Raw genomic sequence first — 15,287 nt, forward strand, 5'->3', positions numbered from 1 at the left:
TCACAGCCAACAAGGACAGCAGAAGCCGAACTGGCAGTACCAACCTCGAGGCCAGTCCTTTCACGGGAGGGGAAACTGACGTGGCCAAAGAAGAAGAGGGGGAGACCAACCCTCTTCTAAGTGACTTTACACGCAAGGAGACTCTCACTCCCAGTATACCCCGAGGGGTGAAGCGCAAAATGAACACAGTGAGGGGGTACACGAAACAAGCGCCTACGAGCTATCAACACCGGTAGGCGGAAGACTGGGACTTTACCTTCAACAATGGCAAAAAATAACCACAGACAAGTGGATACTCCACGTCATACAGCACGGATACTGCATAGAGTTGGAGAAAAGGCCTCCAAACAGGAAACCAAAGGGAAGACAACGCTCTGGTCAAGAGCTTGCTCAACTCAGGGAAGAGGCAATACAGCTACTCCAAAAGGAGGCCATAGAACCAGTGCCATGCAGACAAAGGAACAAGGAAGTGTACTCAAACTACTTCCTGGTCCCAAAGGTGGACGAAACACTAAGACCCATCGTGGATCTACGTTTCCTAAACAAATTCATAAAGACACAAATTCAAAATTACATCGCTACAAGAAGTGCTACCTCAAATACAAGGCGGAGACTACATGTCCACCGTGGATCTCAAAGATGCCTACCTGCACATCCCGATGAACAGGTGCCACAAAAACCTGTTAAGGTTCAACATCAACCAGGACCATTACCAATTCACAACCCTGGCATTCGATCTAAAGTCCGCACCAAGGGTATTCACGAAATGCCTTGCAGCATTAGCAGCGTACCTAAGGAGAGAAGGGATTCATGTGTATCCTTACCTAGACGACTGGCTGATCAAAGCAAGTACTCGCAAAAAGTGCGAGGAGCACGCAGAGCGGGTGACAAGAACTCTAACAAGCCTGGGGTTCTCGATACACTGGGGAAAGTCATCAATGGAACCAGAACAGGTGAAGATCTTCCTGGGAGCGCAGATCAACACCTTAAACAAAACAGTCAGGCCCAGCGACACGAGAACGATAGCCCTGCTGAAGGAGACGCGTCTCTACCAGAAGGGGCGAGCTCTGACAGTGAGAACAGGGAGCAAGATCATGGGCATGATGATGTCATGCATTCACCTAGTCCCCAATGTACGGCTTCACATGAGACCGTTCCAGGAATGGCTGCAACAACAATGGTCACAAGCGAACGGAAGTTGGGAGGATCTAGTGGTTGTTACGCACGCAGTGCAAGAGGAGATAGCATGGTGGAACAGGGAGAACATAACTGTAGGAAAGCCCTTGACACCACCAAGCCCAACTGTGACCATTACCACAGACGCATCCCAGATAGGATGGGGGGGCGCACATGAACAAGCTCGGAGTGAGGGGTCTGTGGACTCCAGAAGATGTGGTCAGACACAAACTGCCTGGAATTGAAGACCGTACTGCTAGCCCTGAAGTCCATCCAGAGGCAGCTATACAACCAAAAGGTGTTGATACAGACGGACAATACTACCACAATGTTCTATATCAACAAGCAGGGAGGAACACAATCGTTCCCCCTTTCAACTCTGGCACAAGAGATTTGGAGATGAGCCATCCCACTCAAAATAGACCTGCTGGTGATTATACCTACCAGGGAAAGACAATGTGGAAGCAGATTGGCTCAGCAGGCAGACCTCGGCATCCCACGAGTGGGAGCTCAATGGACAGGAAACGCAAAGGCTAGTCAAAAGGTGGGGTACACCGACAATAGACCTGTTTGCAACATGCCTGCATGCAAAATGCCGAAACTTCGCATCCAGACAACCAGAAAAACAATCCCAGGGGAATGCCCTATGGATAAGTTGGTCAAGGACATTTGCATATGCTTTTCCACCAATACCACTGATGCAGAGTACTCCAGTGCAAGACCAGCAACATGACAATGATCCTGGTGGCACCACAGTGGGCGAGACAGACATGTTACTCACAAATAGTGGAAATGGCACAGGGACCTCCACACAAATTCGCAAAAAGAAAGGACTTGCTCTCCATGCAGAACAGGGAGGTTCTACACCCAGATCTAGAGAGCCTCTGCCTGGCAGCTTGGCTCCTGAAGACAGAGTTTGCACACCTTAAACTACCGCCAAGCACTATGCGAGTGCTGCGGGAGGCAAGGAGACCAACAACACGGAAATGTTATGGGGAAAAGTGGAAAAGGTTCACAATGTGGTGCAGCAAAAATAAACTGCATGGAAAAATGACAAAGGAATCAACGGTGCTTAGATACCTCACACCTTCTAAAGGTGAAACTTTGCTCATCGTCACTGAGGGTACACCTAGTGGCGATCGTAACTTATACACGAGGTGAGACAGGAGGAAGCTTCTTTACATCACGGGTAGTAAAGAGATTCCTGGAAGGGGCGAAAAGAATAGCGCCACCAAAGAGGGTGCCGCCTCCGGCATGGAACCTCAACATAGTCCTGACGGAACTTATGAAAGCGCCCTTTGAGCCCATGCACAAGGCCTCCCTCCAAATGCTGACAATGAAGACAGGCTTTCTGGTGGCAATAACCTCACTGCACAGAGTAAGCGAGTTGCAAGCGCTAACGCTGCAAGAGCCCTACATCCAGATACACAAGGACAGGGTCGTAATGAGAACGGACCCACACTGTATGCCAAAGGTGGTGTCAACATTCCATTTAAATCAAACCATTCAAATACCAGGTTTCTTTCAGGACCCAGCAACAAGCGCAGAAAGGGCACTGCACACTCTAGACGCTAGAAGGGCGGTGATGCACTACATCGAGAGGACAAAAGAACTCTGGGAAAACCAAACAGTTTTTTGTGTCCTTCGCTACAAGCTTCCTGGGTAGACCAGTGACAAAAAGCACCATCGCACGATGGATTGGCTAACAATACAATTCTGCCACAAACCGGTGGGGCAAGAACTATCCGAGGGGCCACGGGCCCACTCCACAAGGAAGAAGGGAGCAACAATTGCCTTTCTGGCAAATACACCCATTCAAGACATATGCCTGGCGGCAACATGGGCTTCGGTGCACACGTTCACCAAGCACTACTGCGTGGATATACAGATGAACAAGGAAGCACAAGTAGGACAGAAGGTGCTTCAACATATATTCAACGAACAACGCTCATCTTCCACCCAGCCGCCACAGATAACAACCGCTACAAAATCTATGCACAGCATAGTGAATCCAGAAAGATTCATGCTGCAAAACAAATAGTTTCTTACCTGTCGGTGTAGTTTTGCAGCTTGAAGATCTTTCTGGATTCTCTAGCGAACCCACCCACCCACCTCTGCCAGAAAGATGAGGCAGGAGAAAAAAGTGGTGGAAGGACAAAGATAAATAACAGGATAAAACTGAGAGGAGATATAAGGAAGATACTTAACGCCTAGGGTAAAAAAAAAAGAGAAAGGAAGGGGAAAAAGAACCCGAAGATGGCGCCCCAAAGGTGGGACTTCCGCAGGAAGCAGGCCGACGTCACGAGAGGTACACCAAATGGTGGGACGTCGACTCCCATCTGGGCTACAAAAAAAAGAACGACTACGAATCCGGACCCAACCACCAGATCGCGGAATAATGCACAGCATAGTGAATCCAGAAAGATCTTCAAGCTGCAAAACTACACCGACAGGTAAACTATTCGATACACAATGCAGGCTCCCATAGACATGCTGAGCAATGTTGCAATGAATTCTCATGTACATAAACATATACCAATAAAGCAGGGAGAAAGTCTTTGAAAACTGCTTTAATATACAGCGGAAAAGCACAATCTTGCAAGGAAATACGAAAAACATTGCCAGCACAAGGGCTGCATTGTAGAAAGATTAGTGTAGAAAGCGAGTTAAGCATTGGTTTTTAGTCAAATGCACTCTTTTTGACCCTTGCCCTTCCTGTGGCAAGAAGGCTAAAACTCTCATCCTGTCTGTATTTTATGCCTGCCTTCTGATCATGATCCTAAAACCTGCCAGCTGCTGTCCAAGAGAACTCTGAAGAACAGGAAGAGGGTTCGCCTCTATGGGCTGGCTGAGAAGAGAAGATCCCCTTCTAGAGGCAGGTCATCGATGGAGAGAGCATCCACTCCATCTAGATTTCCAGTATGCTCTCCATCGGTGTCTGGCTCGGCGCCTCAAACCCCTTCATCGGCAACGAAAAAGACAATTGACGGCGGGCTTGCCATCTAACACCGGGCATCGTCGAAAGGTACGTTGAATCCTCCGCCGTCAACCCGGCGACGATCTGCGTTGCTCTCCGCTGGTGTGGGCTCACCGAGCGGCAGACCGTTGAGGCGGCTTTCGACGTCGAGACGGGCTCCGCTGTTGCAGGGTCACCAGCGATCGGCTTCGAAGCACACCTCTCCGTCGACAACCAGGCGACTATCGACGTAGACGCCGCATCACCTGAGGCTAGACACTCATCACCCCTGTCAGCGTCCATGTGATGTTCGACGTTGAAGGCTAGATCCTCGCCGGCAAGGCATTCGACGTCGAGACCAAGGATGAAATATACCAAACGGCAATCTCCATTGATAAGTGTCCTGCTCTCGACTCCATTAACTTCTAGCAGGCAGTCCGCGTCGAGGGAAAGATAGACGTCGAAGGTTTTCTCCATCTAATCGTTGACGTCTCCCAGAAGCTCAATATCGAAGGCGAGGTCTATGGGGTCCAGGCATTTGACATCCCGCCATACAACGTCGAAGCACACAGATCGACGAGGATACTATCTGGTTCTGGGGACTCGCCAGTAATGGTGACACAGAGCCAGTCAACGTAAAGACACTCCCATCGACGTCACATCACGACGGCGATCGCGCTCCAGAAGCCGCAGTGTGTCCTCCCACTCTATTTGGAGCTCTCCCCAGACGATTGCGTTTTCACGCAGTGCTTCTGCTCATTCACAGGAGCCTACAAGATCATCGCCAAGAGGTTATCCAAGGAGACTGCGATCTCCTTCCATCCATCTTTATCCCAGATGGCTGCAACCTCTTAATCATTGGCAGACAGTACCCACAGGTCACACAACAGCCTGCGGAATACTCCAGCCCACTGCACAGATCTCCCTTACAGCGTCTTGTGCAGGAAGCAGACAGATCACCCACCACTCGGACCAGAGAACACCAAGGCAGATCCCTTGAACGCAGGTCGACTCAGGGGCATCACAAAAGACTGCGTACACTGTCTTGGTCGTCCTCTTCGACACTCATCCAAGAGGATTACTCTCCTACCCTGACGGATAGTCCCCCTTCCAGAGTGTCGCCCATTGATGATGTGAACACTTTTCATGATCTCACCAGAGGAGCTCAGAAGCTGGGCATCACCATGTCAACTACTCAGACGACAACGTCCATTATTTTTGAGACTCCATCAAAAGTCTACGGCTAGACCAGTGCTCCCTTTGGTCCCTGGGATCATTGAGCCGGTAATGGATGTCTTTCTAGTCCCATCATTGGCTAAAGCAGCTCCAGCGCGGAGCATAAAGAAAAAAAGCCAGCTGCATCAGATCCTCTTTTCCTTAGATCAGATCCACCTCCGGATTCTGGCATTACAGCAGCGAAAAAGACTCATGCAGTTGCATCATGCTCATCCGGATAAAGAGTAGAGCACAAGATTCTTGGACGGAAGGCTTGTGGCTCGGCAGCGTCATCTCTACAAGTGTCCAACGCTGCGGCCCTGCTGGGTCGTTACGACCGGTCCCTATGGGATTCACTGGAACGCTTTAGAGACCAACTTCCAAAGGAGGATCAGCAGGACTTCTCTGAAATCATTCAGGAAGGTGCTCTGGTGGCCAACCAGGTAATCGGCACTGCAGCAGATGGTGTATCTTTGGCAGCTCACTCTTATGCACATGGCATATGTGCATGACGATCTTCCTGGTAGCGCCTGACCGCATTGAAACCGGATGCACAGCAGTGTATACTGAATCTCCCTTTTTCTGGCACTTCACTGTTTGGGGCCCACACAGACTGAGAAATGGCGAGAATGAAGGCCGAATTGGACACCTTAAAGGTGGTGGGCCTGGAGAAGAAAAAGGAGTTTAGTAAGCGGTACAGGCCCTACAATCAGAAACGTAACCAACAGAGGGTTCAAACCACTCAATGGTCACAAAACGAACCGGGTAAATCCCAACACCGAGGCCGACGCTCCTCAAGGGGAAGAGGACATCAACAGCAGTCCTCCTTCCTCTAGCACCGTTGCACACTCCAGTGGGAGGAAGTGTAGCAAGTTACATTCAAGAGTGGCGCAACATAACCAGAGATCAGTGGGTGCTAAATATACTAGAAAATAGGTACGCACTACGCTTTTGTGCGTCCCCAAGAGAGTCCTCTGGTAAATTCTCGTCGGCTACATCTAGATCTGCATCGGGAAGTGTCAACCCTTCTCAAGAAACAAGCAATAGAAGAGGTCCCTCCTGCACAGAGAGAAATGGGAGTTTACTCAAGATACTTCCTTGTTCAGAAAAAAGACCAACCGAACAAGTTCAGACCTATATTAAATCTACGTGCTCTGAACAAATACATCAAAAAGGAAAAGTTTCGGATGTTGGCGCTCCATCAAATATTGCCACATCTACAAAAAGGCGGTTGGATGTGTTCGATGGACCTCCAAGATGAGTACTTTCACATTCCAATCACAACACGACATCGCAAGTTCTTGCGATTCATGGTGGGAACAAGACATTGCCAGTTCAGTCGTACCCTTTGGCCTAAAATCAGCTCCAAGGGTATTCACGAAATGCATGGCAGTTGTAGCAGCAGCATTACATCGCCAAGGCCTGTTTGTGTGTCGATACCTAGACGACTGGCTGTTGAAGGAACATCTCCTCACATGGTGCTGGAACACCTTCACATCTGCATGAATCTCCTTCAACGCTTAGGCCTGCATGTCAATCTGGACAAATCGATCCTTCAACCAACTCAATCACTCCACTATCTGGGCACCAATATCAACTCCGACCTCGGAAAGCGTTTCCTTCAGCAGAGACTGTCATCAATGAGACAAAGGTAACGTCATCCTTCAAACTAATCCGCCATCAGTGAGACAGGTGGCTTCTCTACTGGGCTCGATGGCCTCCTGCATTTTGCTCACACCCAACGCCAGATTGAGGATGAGACTGTTGCAGCAAGATCTAGAGGACAAATGGGATCAATCCTCAGGTCAGTGGAATGACCGGATTCTCCTCTCTCCTGCAGCAAAGAAGTCCATTCTCTGGTGAATGCAACCACAGAACCTTCTGGTGGGAGTCCCTTTTCACCAAACTTTGTCTGGGAAATCCCTGCGGATGCATCTCTTCAGGGCTGGGGAGCACATCTGGGTCATCTGCAAACTCAAGGCAGATGGACCAACATAACCGACGTATCATCAATATGCTGGAACTGCGGGCGGTTCATTTAGCCCTCAAGGCTTTTCAGCTGTCAATTCAATCCGGATCGATCCTAGTACAAACTGACAATACAACCACCATGTATTATCTGAACAAACCAGGTGGAACACACACTCGCCCTGTCTCTCAAATCTCAGGTGATCTGGCACTGGCTGCTAGCCAGGAACCTATTGATCACGGCAGTCCACCTGCCGGGAGAGCAGAACGTGCGAGCAGATGCCCTCAGTCGTCACTTGCAAGAGAACTGGGTGCTCAAAGACGAAGTGGTGGAAGACCTTTTCCATCAATTGGGTCATCCCTTCATCGACCTCTTTGCAGACGATTAAAATGGAAAATGCCACGCCTTCGCATCCAGGTTTTACCGACCAGGAACGAGGGGGAATGCGCTTTTGATCGGTCAGGGACGTTTGCATACGCCTTTCCACCCCTCCCTCCCTCATTCCGAAGGTGGTGGCCAAACTCCTGCGATCCAGGATGAAGATGATACTCATAGCACCGGACTGGCCTCGCCAATGGTGGTATCCAGACCTGTTGCAACTCTCGGTTCGCCTGCATCGGAATCTTCCGTGCAGGCCGGACCTTCTCACCAAAATGGGAGGGAAGAGTCTGCATCCCAGCCTTCCCTCGCTCAGCTTAACGGCATGGCTCCTGAAGTCCTGCAGTATGGTCATTTGAACCTTCCTCAAAGCTGCATGGATATATCTGAAAGAAACACGTTAGTTAGATTCCTCACCTTAGAATATCCCCAGGCGTCAGACTGGATCCGGAAGATTTTTCGTCAGCAATACCCCTTGCGCGTCGCTAGGCGTAGTCTGCGGCTCCGCGTCCGTTGTTGGCGTCGTGCGCAGTAATGACGTCGTCTGAGTGCTTAGACGCTGCCCTCGCGCGCTGACGTCAGTTCTTCTTTTTTCCGCGCCAGTATGCGCCGATCCGGGAGAGCTACCCCTTTTAGTCTTTTTTGACTAAATATTTTGATCTTTGTTAATCGACATCTGGTGCCGGTAGGATGCCTGGGTTCAAGGCTTGCGACGATTGCCACCGACTGATGTTGGTGACCGATCACCACCGCCGGTGCCTCTACTGTTTGGGCCTCGACCACGACGCGGACTCGTGCTCAGACTGCCAGGCCCTGACCTCGAAAGCTAGGCGGGAGCGGTCCCGTAAGCTTCTCGAGCTCCCGACACTCGGCTCCGCGCCCTTCTCGATCCCGGTCCAGGAGGAGGTCCAAGGATCGGTCGCGGAGCCGCGACAGACTTCATCGCTCGTCTGGCTCGAAGTCTTCGGGTAAGTCCAAGCGATCTAAGAAGTCCAAGAGGCGACGCCGCTCTTCAGACTCCCCTCGCCGGTCGCGCGACTCGGCCAAGGGTCAGGGTGGTTCCACCCCCGCGGCTCCGCAGGAGCCGCGCACGTCCTCATACCTGCCGGTCCCTGGGACTGACGCGACGCCGGCGGAGATCGCTGCCTTCCTCTCGGCCATGAGGAAACTGCCTCCGCCGGCGCGCCTTCGGGCCCCGCGGACTCGACTGGGCGACCTTGCGTGCCGGCGGCGCCGTTGGAGGCTCCGGCCCCGACGCCGCTGGTCCCCGAGGGGCCCATGCCTGGGCCCCCGTCGACGCCGGTCGACCAGTAACGCCGACTCCGGTTCCACCCCCGACGCAGACTCCGGTCGACGTCGTTCCCCGGTTCAGCCCCTGTCCGGACCAGACGCCGATGCGGCAGCCACCGACGCCGCATCCGACGCCGCTCGAGACTCACTATGTCTATCGTCCGGCTCCGATCATTCCACCTGTTTACCAGGAATTGGATGACGGGGGCGACTGGGAGGGATCCGATTACCATATGGCCGTTCAGGCTCAACTGTCACAGGACTGGGCAGATGAACTGGGGGAGGCCAGTGGTCTGGATACCTCACCGGACACTGGATTCATCTCTCCTCCGACTGTGGCTTCGGAGGAGGGTGCAGCTTTTTCTGTGGTGCTGCGCAAGGCGGCCGAAGCCCTTGGGCTTGAGCTGCCTGCCGTGGCTGTGAGAACTAACATCCTCACTGAGGTGCTTCAGTCTGCAGCAAGCTCCACTGAGCCTCTGCTGCCATTCAATGAGGCCCTCACTGACGTTCTGCAGGGCACCTGGTCCAAGCCCTCCACAGTCCCTCCTGTGGATAGAAACGTCGCCAGGCGCCACCGCCCTGCTCCGGGCGACCCCAGTTTTCTGTTGCAACATCCCACCCCCGAGAGCCTGGTTATCCAGGCCTCTACCTCCCAAACCTCCTTCCCGCCCGCTCCTCCGGACCGGGATTCCAAGAGACTGGAACAGTTTGGCAAAAAGCTGTTCTCCTCTCTCAGTTTAGGCCTGCGGTCTTTAAACACCGCCTGTCTCTTAAACAGTTTCTCCCACTCTGTGGGATACGGTGGAGGACGTGCTGCCCCTGTGCCCGGAGGGGGCCCGGACACTACTTTCCCAGGCTCTGGCCGATGGGAGGGATGCAGCGCGCCATGCAATCCGGTGTGGACTTGACACCACGGACTCGCTGGGTAGGGCGATTTCCACCACGGTGGCGCTTCGGCGTCACGCCTGGCTGCGGTCCACGTCATTTTCGGGGGATGTCCAGAGCACTCTCATGGACATGCTCTTTGATGGCGCTCGCCTTTTTGGTGAGTAAGTGGACAGTGCGCTGGCTCGCTTTAAGGACTCCCGGGCTACGGCCAAGTCCTTGGGCCTTTCGGCCCCGCGGCCGCAAGCTTCCGCTTTTCGCCCCTTTCGTGACCAAGGAAGGGGCGCCTCCTCACGTCCGCAGAGCCACCGGCCGCAGACCCAACCTGCGCACGGACGTGGTTTCCGCCGAGGCGGTTCTGGAGGACGACGCGGTCAGTCCACATCCATCCCGGCAGCATCCGCCTCAAAGCCTTCCTAGTCCGAGCTTTCAGGCCCATTCCTTGCCAGTGGGAGGCAGAGTTCGCCATCACCTGCTCCACTGGCGTACCATCACTTCGGACAGGTGGGTGCTGCAAATCGTCCAAAGGGGCTACTCCCTCCCCTTCGAGACGACCCCTCCAGCCATCCCACCGCAGCACCACCGTATCTCGGAGGATCATTTGAATCTTCTGCGAGAGGAAGTTTCGGCCCTCTTGGCCAAAGAGGCCGGCGAGCGCGTTCCGAGCCCAGAAGTAGGTCGTGGTTGTTTTTCCCACTACTTTCTGGTTCCCAAGAAGGGCAAAGGGGGCCTACGCCCTATCTTGGACCTCAGGAACTTCAATGCCTTCCTCCGGAAGGAACGGTTCAAAATGTTGACTTTGGCTCAGGTTCTAGCTGCCCTCGACCCTGGAGACTGGATGGTAGCGTTGGACTTGCAGGACGCATATTTCCACATCCCCGTCCTGCCGGTCCACCGGCGTTACCTGCGGTTCACGGTGGGCCAGGAGCATTTTCAGTTCACCGCTCCCCTTCGGCCTCACCAGTGCCCCTCGGGTGTTCACGCAAGTGATGGCGGTGGTCGCAGCTCATCTGCGCAGATCAGGGGTTCCAGTCTTCCCCTATCTCGACGACTGGTTGTTGAAGGCGGGCTTGCCCCAGGCAGTCGTCTCCCACCTCCTGCATTTGCTGGGGTTTTCCATCAACCTGCCGAAGTAACACCTGAGTCCCTCTCAGAAGCTCCTCTTCATCAGAGCGGTTCTCGATTTGTCGCAGTTCCGGGTCTATCCGACGGAACAGCGGGTCCGGGATATTCAGGCCCTGATTCCCATCTTTCGGCCTCTATCCTGGGTTTCGGTCAGGCTAGTGTTGCGGCTTCTGGGGCTGATGGCCTCCTGCATCCTACTAGTGCATCACGCCAGGCGGCGCATGCGGGCTCTGCAGATGACCTGAAGTTTCAGTGGGCCCAGCATCACGGCAACCTGTCCGACCATGTCTTGATCTCGGAGGGCACTGCACAGCAGTTGCAGTGGTGGCTCACGGACCGCGATTGGGTCACGGGCAAGAGCCTCTCCCTTCCCCACCCGGAGCATGTCGTAGTGACGGATGCGTCCCTCCTGGGATGGGGTGGCCATATGGGAGAGGCGGAGATCAGAGGCCTCTGGTCTCCGGCGGAGTCTCGCCTCCACATCAACCTGTTGGAGTTGAGAGCGATCCGACTTGCACGGAAAACCTTCCTTCCCTCTGTCAGGGGAAGTGTCGTGCAGGTGTTCACGGACACCACCGCCATGTGGTATTGCAACAAACAGGGCGGGGTGGGGTTGTGGACCCTTTGTCAGGAGGCTCTGCGCCTCTGGACATGGCTGGAACACCAGGGCGTCACCCTATTGGTTCAACATCTGGCGGGCTCTCTGAACGCCAGAGCAGACTAACTCAGCCGCCGGTGCATGATGGATCACGAATGGCGTCTGAACTCCAAAGTGGCGCAAGGTCTCTTTCAGCAGTGCGGAGAGCCTTGGTTAGATCTATTCGCCACCGAAGAGAACGCGCAATGTCAGCAGTTCTGCGCGTTGGAATTTCCAAGGCGGCACTCGCTCGGCGACGCTTTTCGTCACGAGTGGAGTTGCGGTGTACGCCTTTCCGCCTATACCACTTCTGCCCAGAGTGCTGAAGATCAGGCACGACCGGGCCCAAGTCATCTTGGTGGCTCCGGATTGGGCACGAAGGTACTGGTATCCCGAACTACTCAGTATGTTGACCGATCCTCCGATACGTCTGCCCCTTCGGGAGGATCTTCTGTCGCAGCAGCAGGGGACGGTCCTCCACCCAAACCTGTCCAGCATCCACCTCCATGCGTGTTGATTGAGCGGTGGCAGTTGATGCCATTTGACTTGCCTTCTGAAGTCTGTGATATCATTATGGCAGCCAGGCGTCCCTCCACAAAGACGGTATACGCCTGCCGGTGGAACAAATTTGTGGCATGGTGCACAGCAAAGGCTGTGGATCCCCTTTCCGCCCCTCTTTCTGAGGTTCTCCTTTTTCTTCTTTCTTTGGCCCGGCAGGGCTCTCCCCTGGGCACCTTGAAAGGTTATCTTGCTGCCCTCTCTGCCTTCTTACGGCTTCCTGATCAGCCTTCTCTTTTCAAGTCCCCTGTGGTTCAACGCTTTCTTAAAGGCATTACTCATACGTTCCCTCTTGTTCCTTTCGTAATGCCTCAGTGGGACTTGAATCTTGTTCTCACATTTCTGATGTGCGCTCCCTTTGAGCCTCTTCACAATTGTCCTCTTCGTCTTCTGGTGCTTAAGACTGCTTTCCTGGTAGCAATCACCTCGGCTAGACGGGTGAGTGAGCTCCAGGCTCTATCGTCCAAGCCTCCTTTTCTGTCTGTTCATCCGGACAAGGTTGTCCTTCGGCCTCGTCCTTCTTTTCTACCGAAGGTGGTGACGCCTTTTCATCTTGGGCAATCTGTCACCTTGCCCACCTTCTTTCCGCATCCTTCCAAAGAGGAAGAGAGGCTCCACCGTCTGGACCCAAAACGTGCGCTCTCCTTTTATTTGGACCGCACAAAACCGTTCCGGGTGGACGACCAACTTTTCGTTGGATACGTGGGTGCTAAGAAGGGAAGAGCTGTGCACAAACGGACCATCTCCCGGTGGGTCGTTTTATGCATCAAAATCGGTTACTCCTTGGCGAAAAAGGACCCTCCTGTTGGGCTGCGCGCCCATTCTACTCGGGCTACAGCAGCTACTACTGCTTTGGGATGGGGAGTCCCTTTGCAGGACATCTGTCAGGCGGCTACGTGGGCTTCGCTACACACGTTTGCCAGGCATTATTGCCTAGACAGCCAAGTCTGGAGGGATGGCTTCTTTGGCTGTTCTGTCCTCCAGGACTTTCTGGTGTGATCTTGGTTCGCAGACCCACCACCGGGGTTGGTATTGCTTGGGTATCTATTCTAAGGTGAGGAATCTAACTAACTTGTTTCTTTCAGATGAACAAGTTACTTACCTTCGGTAACGATGTATCTGTAAGGAACATTAGTTAGATTCCTCACCGACCCACCCATCCTCCCCGTTCTGCGAACTGACATCTAGGGTTAAGGTTGTCCTTTTCAGGCCCCTAGACTTTTTTGGCACCGGTGTCTGTCTCTTGCATGGCTCTGCGTTCCTGGCGCGGAAAGCTATGTACAAGAACTGACGTCAGCGCGCGAGGGCGTAAGAGAAGGATAAGTTACTTACCTATAATCCTAGTTCTCTTCCAGGGGTATCCTCATCAAAGTCATAAGCAACCCACCCGCCTCCCCGGGCAAGTGAACATGATGCATGCAATTCTTTGTAAAATGGTCTGCGGATATCTGCAAAGAACTGAACTGACCTAACTGTCACCCCTGAGGCATAATGGGAAGCTGGGGGTCATGGCTGCCTTAAAGGCACGATGCCAGTTTATCCAAGTGTTTGTGGGTTAGCTTTTCAGCTTTCTACACTGTTTCTACAATGCGCCCTTGTGCTGGCAATGTTTCTTTCATTATTCCTTGCAGGATTGTGCTTTTCTGCTGTATATTAAAACAGTTTTCAGAGCCTTTCTCCCTGCTTTATTGGAATATCTTTATGTACATGAGAATTCATTGCAACATTGCTCAGCATGTCTATGGGAGGCTGCATTGTGTGGTGTGTGTGTGTGTATATATATATCTACATTTATGGTTTTCACATGTGATGTGTTTCCGGGGTCCTGCACATGGGCGGGAATATTCACGTGCTTATGACTTTGATGAGGATACCCCTGGAAGAGAACTAGGATTACAGGTAAGTAACTTATCCTTACGATTTATCTCTTCTCCCTTAGCTTCCATATGTGGTTAAGAAGCGCAGACCAAGATGAGTGACTCACTCGAATTGCACTAATGTGGCTAAGGCAATCCTCGTTTTTTAGCACACCAGAAGTGACAGTCCGTCTACATGAGCACCCCCTCTTACGGTAGGTCCTGTAAGTCCGAGGCAAGAGACTTCCAAACCTCAAGGAAAGGAACCTTACAATTTGGCATCTGAGGTCCTAGTTTGAGTATTGTGAACTTCCAGAGTGGAGTAGGCTAATCCCACGAGGGGTTGTAAGCTTATCACGTGTGCCTGTTAGTCAGTAAGGTGAAAACTTTTTCTCCATTATTGCTTCATCAAGAATACAGCCAGTCTAAAGGCTTTGGTGCTAGATATTAGTTGAATGTTGCAAATTCAGAAGGCAGGTCTATTTTACACATTTTAATTGCATCTAGCAGCTATTGCTGCTAAAATGAAAAGCATGGAACACTCCTTATCCTGTCAAAGAATTTAATGAGGGTTTAAAGAGTAACCTCTTTAAGATTACCACAGTTCCCTGCATGGAAATTTAATGGGTTATGCATTTGAGACACTTCCTTTTAGTGACACACAATACTTTTCTTGGAAAGGGCATGTTCTGGTCCCAATCACCCTCCTAAGAAGTCAGTGTGTTACAGGCTCTTCCTTTAAGAACATTTTAGTAAAGTACACAGGGATAGTCTTCTTGTGCACTAACTACTTTATTCTTCTCAAAGTGGATTATTTATTTCGTGTTCACCAAAGTATATAGCTACCAAGCTTTTAATTCTGTATTCAAAGTCAGGCGCGCAGCGTGAGCACTACACGTTTCAGACAATGAAAGGGTGCTAATGTTTTTAATAGGACTAAGTGTCGGTAAGAACTATCTCTTAAACATCACGTGAGGAACCCCATTTCAAAGTCTTGTTTAGTGTAGCGGATAGTCAAATGTGTGCTGATCTGCTCAGTGAAGGTATGACTTACTTTGTATTGGCTGAAGGCACATTCAGCTGGAAAGAAAGGGCCTACAGTGACTTTCTTGGGTTATTTAACTGTTATGCAAAGCAGCTGCTTTGTCAGCACTACACACATGCACTAAACGTTGAATGGACTTTCAAGTTTGCTATGAGCTATTCATTCACACAGCTATCTCCTATCTAGCCAGTGCTTTC

Source organism: Triturus cristatus, chromosome 7 (genome assembly GCF_964204655.1).
Source record: "Triturus cristatus chromosome 7, aTriCri1.1, whole genome shotgun sequence".
In the NCBI taxonomy this organism is placed as follows: domain Eukaryota; kingdom Metazoa; phylum Chordata; class Amphibia; order Caudata; family Salamandridae; genus Triturus; species Triturus cristatus.